The 12,231-nt window shown below is 50.7% G+C and overlaps 1 long non-coding RNA gene across 5 annotated transcripts; it reads left to right on the top strand.

Annotated features, from left to right (window-relative positions):
* The first annotated feature begins 798 nt into the window (after positions 1-798).
* LOC134472943 (uncharacterized) lies at positions 799-10,992 on the top strand. 5 transcript variants are annotated; one of them, XR_010042982.1, is made up of 6 exons: positions 799-4,742; positions 4,986-5,067; positions 5,859-6,018; positions 6,451-6,573; positions 8,279-10,279; positions 10,507-10,992. It is a non-coding gene; the product is annotated as an uncharacterized LOC134472943 (long non-coding RNA). The 5 variants fall into 5 exon arrangements; XR_010042980.1 differs by having other exon boundaries at positions 799-6,018; positions 8,279-8,409; positions 8,881-8,979; positions 9,636-10,279; XR_010042981.1 differs by having other exon boundaries at positions 4,986-6,018.
* The last annotated feature ends 1,239 nt before the right edge of the window (positions 10,993-12,231 follow it).

Here is a 12,231-nt window from a genome sequence, read left to right as displayed (position 1 = left end):
GTCTCTTGTCACCTCCAACATCAATGCCTGAGCTGACCTGCTGGAGGGGCTGGTGCCTTTCACCATGGAGCTGCACACACCCTTGTCCAGGGCCGGGGAATGGGAAGAGGGAGAGCTGGTGGGCTGGCGAGGCTTCGGGCTTAGGTGCCATCTCTTGCCACTAGGATAGGTCAGAGCTGTGCTCCAACGTGCAGAGCACAATCGACACACATAGGTTCAGTGCTTCCCTCCCATTTAGCAAATCTCACACAAATATCCCTGGTGCCCCCATGCCGCCCCAGCACCACCAGGGAAGGGTATTTTGGAGAACAAGCTTGTTAGCTGCACTGTTCATTGTACTGATGAAGCACAAAGTGGGATTTGTGGTCCGCAATGATACTTGGTGGGGTGTCCCCTTAGAGCAGGTGGGTGGCGAGGGCCCCTCTGAGGAAGTGACACTTGCGACAAGGCCTGGGGAAGACGGTTGGGTCACCCTAGGGAAGGGAGGAAGGCAGGGTGGCTGGAGCTTGGAGATGGGAGGGAGGCGGAGGAAGAGTCTGAGAGGGCACAGGAGCCATGGCAGGGGGAGCTTTGCACATGGAGCTGGATCTGAATCTGGCTGCAGCAGAGAAGTTCAAGGCAGGCAGTGGAGCTTGATACTTCTGAGGCTCACTTGTGCTGCTGGGGCGAGGAGGGACTGTGGGGTAGGGGAAGACTGGAAACAGGGGGCCCAGGTCTGGGAGGGGTTACCCCACCAAGCAGAGAAATAGTTGGTCAGAGCTACAGCGGTGTGGTGGCTGTGAGGAGAGGGGATTGGGTTTCAGATCCATGTGGGGGCCAGAGACCCGTAGAGGTGGATTATGTGCTGGAGATCAGAGTCTGCCATAAAATGATTACCAGAGTTGGTAATCTGATCCCAGCTTCTGGGAAAGGCTGTGAGAACTCTCTCCTCCTAGCCCTTCCTGTCTCCTCCCCTCTGTGTGACAGGCAGATGGGACTGGTCTGTCCCATCTCTGACTGTCCTCTGCTTTGGGGCTCTTGTCACTCAGCACCCCAGCATCCTGTGTCTTTAAGATGAAGACAGAAGGGTGAAGTGGAATCCAGCTCCTCAAAGTCCTGCCTTAATGAGAGGCAGAGAGAGATGATAATAAAAGCAGGAACCAGCCCGGGGGGGAAAAAGAGACGATTTTTATCCTCCCAACCCTGCAACGTCCCCCCTGGCTCTGCAAAGCCTCAGAAGAGTTCTCTCCGAACAGATGAGTAATAACCCAGCAAGAACGCCGTCCTCAGAGCACTGGGAGAAGACGGAATGATTCTGTGTTTGATTAGAATTTATTTCCAACCTGCAGCCTCCCCAGTGCCAGCCTCCCACGCGTCCGCCCTGCAGAGCTGGGCAGCCAGAAAGGCAGGGAGGAGAAAGGAGCACAGGACCCAAGTCACAGTCAGAGGTGACGGACCAGGAGAGAAGATGCCTCTTTCTCTTACTCCTGAAAGGGGTTGGGGGAGAGAGGCCCTGAGGGCTGCTGGGGGATTCATGAGGGTTGGGAAGGATGGTTGAGTGGAGCAGCTGAGCAAGCTCGGCTCATAGCTTGCTGTGTGCCTTTGTGTGACTCCTGGACCCTCTCTGGGTCTCACATTCTTTCCTCTGGCTTCATCTAGCTTTTAAGAGCTCTTAGAGGCTGTAATTTTAGGACTGCTTCAATCTCTGTCTCTGGGGATAGATTTACTTCTCACTGCTTGGCTTGAGGAAGTCAAGATTTGGATCTGACCTCTTCTTTTAATTCAGCTCCAGGGGATTGGGATAAACACACCAAATGTCTGTCCGTTCCTTTGTTCCTTCCACCTGTTTATATCACAGACTGCAGGCCTCATGCTATACTAGGTGCAGTGACGGGGTAATCCCTGCTCTCATGAAGCCCCTGCTGTTTTGGGAAAAGGGCAAGCACAGGGTCCTGGAGGAAGCCCCGGCACGGGTTTGGGAGGTCAGAGCAGGTTTTCTAAGGAAGCTGATGTCTAAGCTGGAGCCTGAAGGTGAACAGGGGGAAACCAGGAGAGGATGCAAGGGGAGGGAGAGCCGGAAGAGAGAACGGTCTCTGCAGGAGTGAAAGCAGTCAGGGTGTGAGGGATGGAAACACACTGGTGTGACAGAAAGAAAGCAGGCCTAGCGGGTGGGGTAGAGGGTTCAGATTTCACCCCTTGGGGTCCTTGATGGCTCCCAAGCAGCATCTCTCTGGGAAGGTATCTGGATTGTGTGAGGGATTGTGTGGATTGACTTCTCTAGCATGGATCCAGGGCTTCAGTGGGTAGAAGCTTTGGAGAGACAAAATGTGTCTCTAGAACAGAGTCCTTCAGTGCTGGATCTGGCTGCCCTAGTGGGACAGAGCTCTTGTCCACAGAGTAGCTGAATGGCCATCTCTCCAAGCTCTGGAAGGAAGGATGCCTGGGATGGACAGACTTTCATCTTGCAGTGAACAGGGACAAGCACTGGAGGAAGAACAGATCTGGCTTCCCAGTGTTGGCTCTGCCACACACGAGCTGTGCAACCTTGGCCATGTTAAGTAAGCTCTCCTAGAGCTTATCTGTGAAACAGAATTAGTAGCACGCTCTTCCCGAGATGGTTTTGAGAGTTAAACAAGTAAATGATGGTGGTGGTGGTGATGACTGTCACAGTGACGACAGTGGTGATGATGGTGGTGGTAATGGTGCTGGTTGTGGTGATGATGAAGACATTGACAGCTCGTATTTATTGAGCCATAAACCCTCTTACTGGTTGGTGCTCGGCCCTGCTGAGGTCCTCATTTGGGGACCTATACTCACCCCACAGTTTCCAGGAGTGTTGCCCCTGAGTGATTCCCTAGAATTGCAGCCCCTGGGTGCAGCCCTCTGGCCTTGGCATGGGAGAATCTCAAGGGCGGTCCTGCTTGAGGTTCCTTTTGTGACCACAGCAGAGCAGGTTCAGGTCTTCCGTGGCTGGGTCCATCTGCGTCTCACCCCCCTACTTGGTATATCCAGACCTGTCCCTGATGAGTCTCTTTAAGAGCAAATGCTTATCTTGAAAGCTGTTTTTCAGAAATTCAACTGATGACAGCATTTTGCCTGGCCCCTGTCACCCTGCTAACAGCTCTGCGGTGAGGACATCACAATGGAACCGCTCTTACACATTGCCAACTATGGAGTAAAGAGATCAGATCTCTCTTGCAGATGCACGGGGAAGCAGAGGCAGAAGTTGGATTTGAACACAGGCACACCTGGTTCCTGAATCTGTGCTTTTGACTACCACATGGGGCCTGGCTGGTGACAGGCAGTCAGCAAAGGGCAGTATGCAGTGAGCATCCCTTCCTGGCCAGGATTGTAGCCATAGATGGCTCTGGACCACTGCCACTTGCTCTGAGGTCCCCTATCCCTGATCACAGCAGCAGCCAGGATAGTAGCACGGCGGCAGCAGACTTCGCAGGCCCCAGCATGCCAGCATCTTGGTAGAAAACAACACCTCGCTAGGCCACCCACTCCCCAGCTGCCGATGTCACACCATTGTTGCTGCCACCAGGGTGGGTGTCTTTGCCTGAGCGTTGCTTCACATGTGGTTGGCGCAGCTGTGAAAACTGCTGGCAGGAAGGACTTGTAATCTCATGTCACCTTATGGGAAGCTGGAGGCCTTAGATGTCCTGAGACCCCAGCATGACCCAGGTTCTGGCCAGGTCTGGGTGGTGACTGAGTCTTGATTGTGATGAGACCTGAATTCCAGCCTCATATACTACTTTTTCTGGTTTAAGAATTGTTCTGGACTTTAGTTTCCTGCCCAAAGGTGGGCAGTGGGCCTCTAAAGACCCTTCCCAAGCTGGTAAAGCGGAGGTCACCTCTTTGGAGGTTTACCGGGCTTTTGATTATTTCTCTTTCATCCTCTGAATGACCAAAAGGCATCTCCTCATTCACGAGATCAGAGTTTTATATTTCATAAAGCATCTTCACAGACATGGTCTCAGTCAGCCCCACAGCAATGAGCTGAGGGCAGCAGGGTCACCTTTCTATGTCAGAGGATAAATAGAGGCAGAGAATGGAAGGGATTTACCTCAAGCCAGCTAAGTCTTTGGAAAATTCTTGCAATCTCTTCATTTTTAAACTTACAATTAAAATACTGTATGAATGGTACTGCATATCAAATCCGAGAGACAGTTTGGAAGTCATCTGGTCCACAGGGCACAGTGGTGCACATCTGTAGTTTCAGCTACTTGGGAAACTAAGGCTGGATTTCAAGGTTAAGGCCAACGTGGGCATCTTAGTGAGACACTGTAACAAAATAAAATTTTAAAAAACAACTGGGGATGTAGTTCGGTGCTCCCTTGGGTTCAATCTCTAGTACTACAAGCAAGTAAACCAACCAATCAACCAACCAACCAACCAGGCAACCAGGCAACTCAGAATAAAAGTTGAAGAGGAAGAGGAGGACAAGCAGGAGGAAGACCTCGTCATCGTATCTATTTGCTGCACAGACAGGCAGCTGAGGCTGTACAATGCCCAGTACTGGCTGAGCTGGGGCCAGAGCTGCACCTGGGCTTCATTTAATTCCTCTGGCTTGGGTGCTTTTCAAATTTCATGCCCTGAATTATTTCACATTTAAGACTAAAAACCTAAAACCTAAACCGCTAATGAGGAGGTCAGTGCTGCACAAGCTTGGGGACATGTTCCTCCCGTCCTGATTGCCTACTGGGACGACGGTGGAGTGGAGCGGAGCCTCGGCCCTCTCACCCTGCAGCACACCGCTGGTGGGTGTGTGCGGGGGAGCTGTGTTTGTGTATTTATTTCCCCTTCGTGGTAGCACAGGTGGCCCAGGGAGGAGGTGAGGCTGAGCAGCAGGAACAAAGAAATGTGTGTGTTCTGACAAATTTGGGGAATTAACTTTGAGGTTGTTCCAAGGAGAAAATGATATTTTGAATCAGGAGTTATTGTACATCGGAGCTCACTGCCTTTTAAAAAACACCTTGTTTACTTAATGGTTCCATTTACAGATTTCCCGACACCCGAATCAGTTTCAAAAAGAATCTGGAACGGCTAATTCAGATTTTCAGTTAGATTGTGAGCTCCCTGAAGGTAGGTAATACCTTCATTACCTCTTATCTGTTCTAAAAGGCTAATTCCTTGCCCTTACCCTTAGCCCACCTGAGCTGGATTCTCTACCTCCGTCTTTTATAACAATCTGTTTCTATGTCTTTATTCTCCATTGATCTATGAATTCAGTAAGAAGAGGGTCTATACATTACATCCATTCACTTATCCATCCATGTGACAGCAATTACCCATCCATCCATCCATCCATCCATCCAATTATCTATCAATAAGCCAAACACCCATCTAACAAAATGTCTATCATCAACCCATCTACCCATCCATCATCCATTTATGCAAGCACTCCCGTCCATTGTTCATCCATTCACCTGTGTATCCATGCAACTATCTATCCATTCCTTTAGAGCTCCAGAAAGTTGCACACACAGGGTGTGCTGCCAGTGATTATCCCGTACCTGGTGTCACATTCACTGTAATCACTGCCACATGTAGCACATACATTTGCTCACGAAGAAAAGGAAGCCAAAACCTGCCAGACTTCATGAAGTGGAATTACTAGTCCCATACTGGAGTCTACAAAAGAAAGGTTCAGGAAGTTTTAGTAATTTGCGCAGGTTCACATGGTTGTTCAGTAGGAACTGGGCCTCTGACTCCAGAGCCTCTGGTCTGGGTCTTTCCCCTCACTATGGTGGGAGATATTCTGGGGGCAGTGATCTAACCCGCGTGTACCCCGCCCAGCAACGTAAACCTCCCCACAGCCACCCCTCATCGCAAGCTGTGGCCAGCTGTCTGCTACCTCTGTCCCTTCTTTGTAGGGGCTGTTGTTCCTGACTTGAGTCCCTGGGGAGAGAGACAGGGAGAAGAGGTTGTGGGGGACCCACAGCCACGTTTGGGCAGCGCCCTCTTCTCGCTTTCTGTCCTCGAGGCTCAGAGCAGCCTGAGGCAGGTAGCTCTGCTCGGAGTGAGCAGTGGCAGGTCAGTGAGCTAGGGAGGGAGGGAGGGGCAGGGAGGGCCAGTGGAGACCAAAAGCACTGGCTCCAGAGGCCCAGGGTGAGGGTGGGGGCTTTGGGAAAAGGAATTTTGGCTGGTTCAAGTTCAAAGGAAGCCAAGTGCAGGTCGTATAAAGGACAATCCCTGAGCCTGTGGGGCTTCTCCTGATGTCTTCCAGGCTCCGTGAATTCTTTGCATCCAGAATTAACCCCATTTCTTTCCTGTTCCGTCTCTCTCTCAGCTGTCTCTCCCTTAATTTCTTGGGAAATGACACTGCATCATTTTGTCTATCTTTTCTGTCTCCCTTTCTTTATTTCTTTGGGCCACAACCCTCACCACCACTTATTTTTTTCAGTACTAGGACTTGAACCCAGGAAGCACTAAGCCACATCCTCATCCCTTTTTATTTTGAGACAGGGTCTGTCTGAGTTGCCCAGGTTGGTCTCAAACTTGCAATCCTGCCTCAGCCTCTTGAGTAGCTCAGATTCCAGCGGAGTGTCAACACGCCCAGATCTGCAAGCTCTTTTTGCTGCAGATGCAGTAAGTGTTCCTCTCTCATTGGAGTTTTTCCTCCCCTCCAGGGACGGGAAACATCTAGGATGGGCTGGTTACAGCTCCTAAGGCCAAGGCCAGGCTGCCTCTAGGGATGGATACCATCAAACCCGCTCTTCCTAGACTTTTCTCACTGTAGCTGATGGAAGTATTTTTCCCTGGCAGGTTGAAGGCTTTAAAGACTTGAGTTGTGAGCTCTTTGCAGTTGAACTGATAGGACAGCCCAGGACACCAAGAGGAGAAGGCATCCTGAGACCCATGTCCTAATCCCTGGGGTCAATGGCACCTCTGGTTTCTCTGATGTGTTTTCAGGGCAGGGATGGATGGGAAGCACATCGACTCTTTTGCCTCATGCTTTGATTGAGTTTCTATCACCTACAATCAGAGAATCCTGATGCTCACAATTCAAATATCTTCTTGGGCTCAGGCCTCCCCTTTACTTCCTTACCCAATCCAAACCAAGCTTTTTAAACTCTACCTTTTGATGAGCTCTCAGCTCTGCCCACTTCTCTCTATTCCCACAGCCTCCTGGAGCAGGGTGCTTTCTCAGTCTCAGAGCAGTCTGAGTAACAGACTCTTCCAACCCGGCTGCACCTTGGCTACAACACCCTTTGCCAGCTTCCTGTTACCCTCCAGACAGAGTCTACTGTTAAAAAAGAAAACTTTTAGGGGCTGGGGATTTAGCTCAGTGGCATAAGTGCCTGCCTTGCAAGCAGGCAGTTCAGAGTTTGATCCCCGGTACTGATAAAAAGGAAAAAAACTTAAAAAAAAAAAAAACTTTAAATTTCAGCATCATTTAAATTTACAGGAGAGATGTGAAGATATTTCAGAGTTCTTCCATATTCTTCACCCAGCTTCTCCTGATGTTAACTTCTTATATAACCAGGGGATGGTTGGTAGAATTGGGAAATCAATACTGATTTGCCGCTATTAACTGATTGTAGACTTTACTCAGATTTCACCAGTTTTTCTAGAATTGTCCTGTTTCTGTTTTAGGCTTTGATCTGTGATACCAGGTTTCATTTAGACTTGCAGATCTTCTAAAGGACCAGGCGCCTTCTCTGAGTCTTGGGCCTTTGCATGTGCTGTTCCCAGCCCGAGGAGCCCCTGCTTCCTTCCTCCACCTAACACATAGTCATCCTTTGAGATTCTGTTCAGTGAACGCCCATTCCAGGAAGCTTCTTAACCAAGCCCAGTTAGCCCTGGCATCTCCAGACCTCCTTTCTTTTCTTCCTTCCTTCTTTTTTTTTTTGGAAACAGGGTCTTGCTATTTAGCACAGGTTGGCCTCAAGCTTGCTGTGATCCTCCTGTCTCAGCCTCCTGACTGCTGGGATTACAGGCATGCACCACCATGTCCAGCTTTACTCTGCATTTTCACGAGCTGTTTCCTTGTCCTCCCCCCTGGGCTGGAGCTCCTTGGGGCCAGTGCCCTCCTTCATTTATCTCTGTGGAATCCAACGAACACTTGCAAAATGGATGAAGTTAGGAAAAAGTCAATACCCACACAAGTACTGCAATAGCTCAGAGGGAGAAATGAGCTGGCCAGGGGAGACCTCTGCACTTGGGGGTTGTGGGAAGGAATGACAAATCTTTACTGAGCACGGGTTATATCTCAGGCACCTTCCTGGGCAGTTTGCACGTACTGATTGAATCCTATCTATGACATGGTACTATTATTGTCCCCATTTTACAGATGAGCAGCAACACGCCAGGGAGCTACCAGGCAGAGCTGGGATCTGTCCCTGTCCTGCTTCTGTTTGTTAGGTGGACGTGGATGCAGGATTTGGGGGTGGGGAGGAAGATAAACCAAAGCCACTTTTGAAGGTAAGTAGGTGTCACCTGAATTCTTTTGGAGAGCTTCTATTGGGGGGTGTGTTTTGGTTACCCCTAAAGGTGCCAAGTGGGAGCTGGGAATGAGGAGTGACCCTAATCTGGGAAGAGAAGCCACTGATCTTCTCTGGAGGAATACGCCTGAGGCTAATTCATTAGAAAGTTCAGAGACCTGGGAGCAACCCCAGAGGAGAATAGCTCACGGAAGAATTCGGAGGTCCAGAGACAGTAGAGTGACCTAAGCCAGGGAGTTGAGGTGGCAGCGTGTCCCTGCCCAGTGAGACCCTCATACAGCGTTCTGATGTGATGGGCAACGAGGAACACTGACCTGGCCCGTAGTGGGGCTCCGTACATAGTTGCCAAGTAGATGAAAGGAAGCGGTCTAAGGAAGGAAAGGCCCGACGAACTGCATACTGAAACTCAGTTTGGATCTGGAAGAAAACAAATAATGCATTGTTGGATCAGTTGTCATTACAGCTTAGCTCACAAGAGTGTGACTTTCTTCTGCTCAGAAGGTCCTCAGGGCCATTCCTGGGTCACCCTCCTGCAGCTGGACCACTTCTGGTATGTGCATCCTAGGGGTACCAGGGAGTGGCTGTTTTCAAACCATAGACGGTGCTGAGCATGCATTTGTGCAATGAGGACTTGGAGCTTGGACACAGGGGCTTGGAATCAGCGGTCCCAGGCCCAGCCAGTGCCAAGGCGGGGTCTGGCAGCCCAAACCGTGCCCCTTCCTACCTTCTCACAGGAAAGAGGTGCTCAGGTGTGGAGGCAGGGAGGCTGGAGTGTGGGACCGGAGACCTCTGTATTGAGGATGCGCTTGTCCTCTGGGCCTGGAGCTGTTTTTTCTGCTGGTACCACCTGAGTAGGAATAGGCTCTGTGTCCAGGAGAGACGAGGAGTCTGAGGTGTCTCTCCCCAGGCTCAGGTGGCCCTTCCAGGACCCCCATACCTCTGGTGCAATGTCTGGCTCTGCCCAGAAGCTGAGGTGGGGACTGGAGGGAAGAGAGCCCCAGACCGCATCCCAGGCCAGCTCTGTGGAGTGGTTGCTAAATCAAGCAGCTAAGGGCCGGAACTGGGAGGCTATCTGGGTGCCTGAGAAGCAGGCTCAGCCCCGGGCAGACTCCCTGGTTTGCCCAGGGCGCTGGTTTGCCCCACAGGGAAGGTGGCAGAGCTGGATTGGAAACCTGAGATACCTCCCCCGCCTTTTTCTTTTATCAGGTACCAGGGATCAAACTCAGGACTGCGCGCTTGCAAGGCAGGTGCTTATGCCACTGAGCTAAATCCCCAGCCCTGCCTCCTTGTCCTCCTCGTCCTCCTCGTCCTCCTCTTCCTCCTCGTCCTCCTCTTCCTCCTCGTCCTCCTCTTCCTCCTCGTCCTCCTCGTCCTCGTCCTCCTCCTCTTCCTCCTCCTCTTTTAAGTTGCTTTATTGAGGTATAATTTAAATACGAGAAAATAAATTTCCAGTGTTGTGTTTGATGACTTTTTGTTTTTCTTGCATTTCTTTTTTTTTGAGACCAGGTCTCCCTGTATAATTCAGACTGCCCCTGAACTCACTCTGCAGTCCCGGCTGGCCTTGAACTTGCACCATTCTTCCTGCCTCGGCCTCCCAAGTGCTGGGATTGCAGGCATGCACCACCACACCTGGCATTTGATGAGTTCTGAGCATGAACCACAGTTGTGTTACCACAGCTGCAATTGGGATGAAAAGAAAGCCATTTCTCTCTATTAGGATCTGTTTTCCATTCACAGTACTCAGACACCAAATGCTGGGGTTTTCTCCTCCATGCTGAGAATTCCCGGGTTCCCTGGGGATGTGCCAACTGAGTGACCTGCAGTTGAGCTCCATCCCCTTGGAGTCTGGGGTATGCAATGCTTCTAGCCCCAGGATACATTCATGGACCAGAAGCTTGGCTTGCAGTTGTTTAGCTATTGGCGGGGGTGGGGTGGAGGGGGTGGGGGGTCCTATGCAGGCAACTGGTGATTAGCTCAATCTCTGACCACCGCCCCCCAGGTCTGGGGTGGGGCTAGAATTTGCAATTTAATCACAGGGTTGGCTCCCTTGGCAACCAGCCCCCATCTTTTTCATTAGCATAAACACAGATATGATTGCGAGTTAAAAAAAGATGGCTCCTCTCACCTCCATCACTGAGGAGACGCTAAGGATTTCAGAAGCTCCTGTGCCAGGAACCTGGAAGAAGCACCAATACCACTTCTCACCACAGGACAATGTCACACGTTTTCATCACTTCAGAGAGTCCCCCTGTGCCCCTCAGCAGTCAGCCTCCTCCCCCATGCTGGGTGACCACCAGACTGTGTTCTGTCACTGTAGCATTGCCCTTTCTAGATGTTCACATAAACGGAATCATGGCGAGGTCTTCTGTGTGTGGCTTCTTTCACTCAGCACGGTTGTTTAGAGACACTGTCCTGCTGCTGCATGAGCGAGTGGACTTCCCTTTTCATTGCTGCATTGTATTCTGCCGCACAAGAGCACCTCATTTTGTCCACTTGCTAGTGGATGGATGTGTGGCTTGTTTCTGCCTTTGGGTTGTTATCAATAAAGCCACTGTGAACAGTTGCATGGGAGTCTGTATGTGGATATTTGCTTTTGTTTCTCTTGAGTCAATTGCCTAGGGGTGGACTTGTTGGGCCAGACGGTAAGTGTATCTTGAGTGTTTTGAAAAATGGTCCTACTGCTTTGTGTTTGTCCTTATTAACACTCCAGCTCCCCACTCTGACCTCCCATCCAGGCTGTGGATGGACCATACATTCCAGAGGTCAGCTGGCAGTGGGGGTGGTGACCTTGATCAGACTGGCCATCTGTGAGGATCTTAGGTCATCAGGGTGAGGTAGGCCTCGAGGAAATCTTAAGTTGGCCTGGAACTCAAAATCCTCCTCCCTCCGCCTCCAAGTAGCTGGGATTACAGGCGTGAGCCACCATGCCCCAGCTCTGCCCAGTCTTGTTACCATTGCAGAAGCGAGGCCCCAGAGGGGAAGGGGCCTGGGCTAGAGGGAGTGGGTGCTGTCAGAGCCAAGAGGAGGCAGTCAAAGGAAGGATTTTGGGGTCACGTTAGCCCTAGACTCTAACCTGAGCTAAATTATTCACTTACTAACTTTTCTCTAAGCCTTCACTCTTTGTTCTGTAAAATGGGTCAAAACCAATATCATAGAGCAGACTGGGAGGACTAAGGGTTGAGGTTTGATGAGCCTAAAAATATTTATTGAATGCCTACTATGTATTAGCCGCTGTTCTTGGTGCAGGGAAGGCAGCCGAGAGTGAGGTAAATATGGCCCTGGTGCCCACAGAGGCTTCTACTAGCAGGGCAGGTGAATTGCAAGTCCACCTTTATAACCAGTGGCAATGCTATTTGAAGGAGCTGGACTGTCTCCTACCGCAGATGGTGGTCAGACTGTGTCCAGGAGGAAGTGAGGCTTAGCTGAGGTCTGAGTGGCAGGAGGGGCAGAGCCATAGGAAAGTGCAGGGGGCTGCTCAAGATGGAGGAACAGCACGTGCAAAGGCACAGAGGTTAACAAGGACATACTGTGTTTCTGGAGCAGACAGAAGAGCAGTGAGACCCTAGGTCAGAGATCTGGGGTGATGGGGGGGGGTCAGAGAGAAACATCTAAGAGGGGGAACAGGGTCTGGTTCCGCTGAGCTTGGAAGAATTTGGGTTTTACATAAAGAGCAGATTTATTTTAGACACAAGTGAGGATTGGCTATTATTATTCTTCCTTTGAGTTCCCATCACTCAGGGCTCCTAATTCCCAGTCTGAGCATCTTTCTAAAACCCCAACCCGGGCAGGTGCAAGGCTGAGG

The sequence above is a fragment of the Cavia porcellus genome, unplaced genomic scaffold (assembly GCF_034190915.1).
Source record: "Cavia porcellus strain 051 isolate PalLab524CR breed Dunkin Hartley unplaced genomic scaffold, mCavPor4.1 scaffold_25, whole genome shotgun sequence".
Taxonomy (NCBI): Eukaryota; Metazoa; Chordata; class Mammalia; order Rodentia; family Caviidae; genus Cavia; species Cavia porcellus.
Note: the sequence above shows the minus strand (reverse complement) of the source record. Positions and strands in the feature narration are given on the sequence as shown.